The 6,536-nt window shown below is 32.9% G+C and overlaps 1 pseudogene; it reads left to right on the top strand.

Moving 5' to 3' along the window:
• The first annotated feature begins 3,002 nt into the window (after positions 1-3,002).
• On the top strand, positions 3,003-3,934 carry LOC121451862 (annotated as a pseudogene).
• The last annotated feature ends 2,602 nt before the right edge of the window (positions 3,935-6,536 follow it).

Here is a 6,536-nt window from a genome sequence, read left to right on the forward strand (position 1 = left end):
CATTGTCTGGACAGATCTACTTTTGCAATTCCTCTTCTACTATATAAACAGCCACTGGAATCAGCTTTTAATTTATTTCTTCTCACTTGAGTTTGGAGTACATTTTATCATTATCTAACCCAAGATATGATGGAAGCTTCTAATGTGACTGGAATTAAAATGACACTTGGCAGCACTACAGAAACCTACAACTATCTCTGGCCTAGTGTAACTTTTAATAGATTTAATGGGATATGTTATGATATTGAAAGACCTTTATGTAGTTTTTGGCAACTATGAACATTCAGATTTAGAAACAAAAAACAGATCAATGTCACAAGATAGAGTGACAGTAAACTAAATACTGCTTCATCTGACACTAAAACTCTGTTACAAATATATGTCCAAATTAATCTCACCAAAAACATAAAAAAGGTTATTTCACTATTTCAGAAAATTATGCTTAAGTATAATGAAAAACTGAAGTTTGTACATTTCCAGCATATATCCTGGGCCCAGAAATCTCATCTACAGTAATACCCAATTCTACACATGAAAGTTAAAATCACTTTTTATTTATTTTATTTTTAATATATGAAGAATTAATATGGACAAAATCCTTTCATAAATTTATGATTACTGTACTTACAGTAATAATAAATATCTCATATTTTTAGCATGGTGGGCTTTACTTTTTCCACCTTTCTTTTCCTTTCCTTTAAAAATTCACCATAAATATATGATGAAGGGTATAGCTTATTTATCTTCCCTGTTTTTTGATAAGTAGATCCTGGGAAGAGATATGGTAACTGAATTTCTCCATCTTTGTATTAAGGATTAAAATTCAGAGTCTCTACCTCTCTTACTTCTGTAATTTTTAAAGAAAAATATAAAAATTCTGCTCTAAATTGATAAATACTGTGTTTAATAGTAAGAGAGTTTGATGATGATGTGATAATCTCGGGAAATGTTAAAAGGAGAAAATGTGGAACATATAAAAACTGATTTCAGGGGCCTAGGGAAAGTAATTCTATGTTTAAACTATGGTACAATAACAATGTTGAATTAAGATCAGTGTCCAGATCAGCAAACAAATTAATACAAATAAAATGATTCAAGGAAATTTTAACTGAAGGATTACTATACCCCCTTGAAGAACTCTTATGAAATAATAAGAAAACCATTGGGTCACTTCTGTGAAACTTCACTGTGTCAGTGTGGGATAATAAAAAGAAACAAATCACGAATTTCTGTGAAGATGCTAATTAGGAGATTGGAGTTGAAGTACAGAGGGAGGATATATACTCCCCAAAGACCCAGCCAGGCATTTGAATCTGTTGATTCTCCAGTGCACTAAGGATTAAATTGAATGGAATCTCAAAGGGACAAAGGATTCATATTGATCTAGCATGTACAACCTCTCACTGCAGTCCTTCGAGGAACCTAAGAGAGTTTCTGGTGTTCTCTGAGTACATTATGAAATGAAACCAATAAGGAAATGGAGTTTAAAGTGGCAGATGTGATTTAACAAAATTGGTTTGTTTTACTGCCATTGTTTTATTTGATTACGAATTAGTATTACAACCTGTGGCAATAATTCAGAAAAGTGTCTGAAAAATAATTGAAAATAACTTTGGCTCAGCATTCTCATAGAATCAAAACAAACAAAGACTCAGGATCTGGTATTGACTTTCTAAGGCAAAAAGAGAAAGTAATAATGGCATCGAGTCCATATTTTTTCTCTTCCAAATAGTGTAAGATTTAAAATCTATTCACAATAACATTTTAAATTTTATTCAATATATTTTTTGAATTGCTACTAATGTGAAAAATAGCATATATGACATATGATTCTTGGTGTTTTGACAAAGAAGTGCATTCTTGAAATGACCCACTGTTTAAGTTAATTCATCTATGCCATTTTTATGTTTCTGTGACTTGTGGAGATAGATGTATATATAAATACTGATAATATAATGTAATTTAAAGCAAATATTGATATGAAATAGTTGTTTATCATTGCAGAAATCAAGAACCTATTTTTGTTTCATAATTGAGCATTCTTCAACTTGGTCTGGCATCACCTGTTTTACATTTCTGTAGGCTCTAACAGCCAGCATCCTTCTTTCTCCTCATGTGAATATGAGCTTTGCAAATTTCACATGCAGGGAAAATTATTCAAGTTTTCCCCTGGAGTGTGTTGCCTTTTCTGTTCAAACAGTAGATACATATTTAGACTGCTACAAGAATCCATTTTGTATCTGTTTCTTCTTTCTGTTTATAGAAAGGTTATGATTTAAGTGAAATTCAAAGGAAAATGTGTGAAAAGGGTGAATTGCCACTATCCAGTGAGCCAGTGAACATTTAAGTTGCAGTGTCTTATTTAGCAACCTAACTATCCATAATAGAACTAAAATTTCTCCAGAGCATGAATGTTCCTGAGTTTCTTCACTATTTTTAGATTCTGGTTCTTTTACTTTGTGTGGAAACAATTCTCATGATTTGCCCTTCACAGAGAACACACTTGAGTCAGTGCTAGGTTGCTATTCCTTCCTTCTATATCCCAAATGAATTAGGAATAAAGGGTGAGGAGAGAGGTGGGCAAATCTATTCTGTTCCATTCCACTATACTTTTTCTCTTGAAATTTTTAGCAATCATTTTATAACAAGAATACATAGATCAATTGTGCAGCAGACTACCTGAAATATTGTGTGTGTGGCTTGAATGTTTGTCTGCAATTATAGATGGGGCAGTGTCACTATATAACTCAGTAGAAGAAGCTGACTTTACCATCACAAAGGTTTATCTCCCTTTGTTTCCCAATACTACATTTAAAAGCAGGCATTTTACATATTTACTAGGGAAGACTGCCACTGTCTTTCATGGTAACATCAAAGGCAGGTACATTGTTTTCAAGTACTTCAGTGCATTTCCAGTACATTCTTCAAGATTAACAGGTAGTTGTTAGTTGTGATTTTTCCTATAACTTTTCCTCTTATGTCTTCCATTTTCTTGGAGAACAATGACTGTGGCAAATGGCACTTTGGTGATGGAATTCATTCTCTTAGGGATAACTGAAGATCCTGGTCTCCAGGTACCCCTCTTCTTCATCTTTCTAGTAATATATATGATAACTACATTAGGAAATTTGACTTTGATCCTTCTAATTGTGTTGAATTCTCACCTTCACACCCTCATGTACTTTTTCCTCTTTAACTTGTCCCTCATAGACTTCTGTTATTTTCAGTGATTACACCAAAGATGCTAATTAACTTCTTACTGGAAAAGAAGGTTATATCTCACACTGGGTGCATGACCCAGCTCTACTTGTTTTGCTTCTTTGGCATTTCTGAATGTTACATGCTGACAGCAATGGCCTATGATCATTATGTGGCTATTTGTAATCCTCTCTTGTATAACATTGCTATGTCCCCTAAAGAATGCTTCTATCTTATGCTTGGTTCATATTTAATGGGATGTTCTGGTGCCATGATCCACACTTGTTCCATGCTTCAACTGACCTTCTGTGATGGAAACACCATTAACCACTATTTCTGTGACCTCCTCCCTTTGCTACAGCTCTCTTGTACCAGTACCTATGTCAATGAGATAGAGCTGTTCATTGTAACAGGAAAGGACATTATTGTTCCCACCTCCATCATTCTTACTTCCTATGGCTTTATTCTTTGCACCATATTCCAAGTAAGGTCCACAGAGAGCAAGAACAAAGCGTTCAGCACATGCAGTTCTCATTTATTTGCTGTTTCTCTGTTTTTCAGATCATGCACATTTATGTATCTTCAGCCCTCATCACCTGGATCTATGAATGAGGAGAAATTTTATTCCATCTTTTATACTATTGTGTTTCCCATGATGAATCCCTTAATCTATAGTTTTAGAAACAGAGATGTTAAAGCTGCCCTAAGAAAAATCCTGAGTAGGACAATATATTGATCAGAAATCTATGTAACCTTTGTAGTTAAACTTCAGTGAAATTATTAGTGCCTAGAGATTTTTGAGTGCAGCCTTCTTGTCACATTTATTTCTTCCATGGACACATAAGAATGAAGTTACATTATTTTCATATTCTATATATTTAAAATTTGCTTTATACATTATCATTATATACATTATCCTATACTATAAAGATTTTGCTTACATCTTTGAAAACAATGCTATGTTGAGAGAATACATTTGAGGATCAAAAGTCATGTCTGACACCTGAAATGAAATATTAATCATACATTATGCCTGTACTTTTTACTTCTCCTAGGCATCAGTCTCAAATGTTGGTGATTCTTTCATAAAGCTATCAGTGCCTTGATTCTTGCAGGAATAAAGAGGATGTTACATATTATTTCCTCTACATTTTAAACGTTCAAAAAAAGCATTTGAGTTGCTTTAGTTAGCAGCTTGATTACATATATTTAGAATACTTTTTAAAAGTAGATAGCTAAGTCTGGGTTCACTAGTTTGCCAGAAAGTTCATGGTAGTCTTGGTTATTTTCCCTGTGTGAATGGCAATATAGAAGATATGAAGAATATATAATTATATTGAAATTGTCACAGATGACAGTGATATTAGAATTTATATTTGAAAAGTTTATAAGGAAATAGATACAACCTGCCTAATCAGGAATGCTAAAGAGGTAGACACAGAATAATTAGGAGTTGCAGACCACACTTTGAATGCATTTTAAACTGACAGCTTTTCCTTCATATTTGGATACCAGAATAGTGAAAAAATAAACCCAAGTAAATATTTATTTCTCTAGAAATCTTTTGCTGGGAAAAAAAGATCGAAGCACTAGGGACAACTTTTTAGCTAGGAGAGAAACTTTTCTCAAGAAGAAAGATGAACAAATTTTAGATCACTTTGAAAGTAAGACTGATCTTCCAGACAAGAATTAGTGTTGAGAGAGTGATGGACAGGCCAACACCTTGACCAGTCTGCTAAGTTATACATGGTCTTGTCTTTTATTTAAACCTTGCAATCAAGTCAGGTTTTCCTGAAAATGGATTTGGGAAGCAATTTTCACTGAAATTCATTCCATATTTGCTTCATTGGGTGATTTCTACATTCTGCTTTTTGCTATTAATTTGGCTTTTATTAGTTTATTTTTATATTATTTTGAATATAGCATTTATTCTTTTCCTTCCCTCTCATCCAACCCTGCTTCAAATCCCTCCCTGCTCTCCATCACATTCATTGACTCTATTCATCAGTTGTTTTTACATGCATTTAAGTATTTTTTTATATAGAGATATTAATTTGACTCTTTTCATTGACAATTGAATGATGGGTGTTTGGACCTGGCTTGGAGTATAAGCTATAAAGCCAAATCCATTAACAGTGATGAGTGCTTCCACATTTATGGAAAATTTTGAGTTTTACTTCAATGAGAATATGAAGACTAAAGATGCAAAGACAGTTTGTTGATGAAACTCTAAATTTGATTAATTGTACTTTTTAAAGTGATCTCTGCTCAGTGTTAGTATTGGAATCACCAGGTGTAGTATGCAAGAAGGCTGTTTAAGAAGAGCTGTGAGTGTTAGACATGGGTTTTTAAGACAATTAGTGCTTTTATGAGACTGTAACCTTACAGTGTGAAGGAATTGAGTCACAATTGGGAGAAAAAAAGAAAGAAAAGAAAAGAAGAAAAAATGAAAAGGTAAGTTATCATGTGGGGAAAGGAGGACCCTCATTTTCCTTCCATGTTAGTCAAATTGCAACTGACTATTGGTATACTTAGGATACTTACAAACTTGTCAAACTTTATCATTTTAAAATTTCAGGGTTTATCATCACCAATCAATGCATTCTAGATTATTTTGAAGTCACATGCTATTCTGTTACTCCAGTCCACTACCAAACTGCAGCAAAGATAAATCTTATCATGTTTTCTTTTTTTCAATGTTTTTTCTTATTGTGGAAAGTCTATAAAATTAAATGATACCTGTGAGGTTTGCTCATTATATGTAGCATTATATTTTCAAAGTTCATTCTGCCAGAACTTATTGTTTAAAGTAAGTACTTATTGTTTTAAAACCAAAATAAAACTATTAAATGTGACAATACCACAATGTGTTTATTCACTAATTAGATAGTGAATACTTGGGTTAAATTTACTCTTAATGTATTGGTAATGATTGTCTTATGAACAACATTTGTTTTGTTCTCACATATATTCAAATCTTCAAAATGTATTTATGTATAATTGCTATATCAGGTTATAACTCAATTTTTACCCTTTTATAGAATTACCAGATTTTTTTTTTCTTTTTGGTTTTTCGAGACAGGGTTTCTCTGTGGTTTTGGAGCCTGTCCTGGATAGAATTACCAGATTGTTTCACATAGTTGTAGAAACATTGGCTACTTGGAAAAGTGGCTAGATCATTTTTAATTCTCGTATCTTATTAACAAATAAACAACATAAAGGACCCGTAACTCATGTGGAAGTGGTAGAAGTGGTAGTTCAAAATATCCCACCTGATAAAGCCTAGAACCAGGCAACTTCAGTGCAGATTTTCACCAAAAATTCAAAAAAATCTACCA

Source organism: Microtus oregoni, unplaced genomic scaffold (assembly GCF_018167655.1).
Source record: "Microtus oregoni isolate MIOR12 unplaced genomic scaffold, Mior012 000008F_ref0000371, whole genome shotgun sequence".
Lineage (NCBI taxonomy): Eukaryota > Metazoa > Chordata > Mammalia > Rodentia > Cricetidae > Microtus > Microtus oregoni.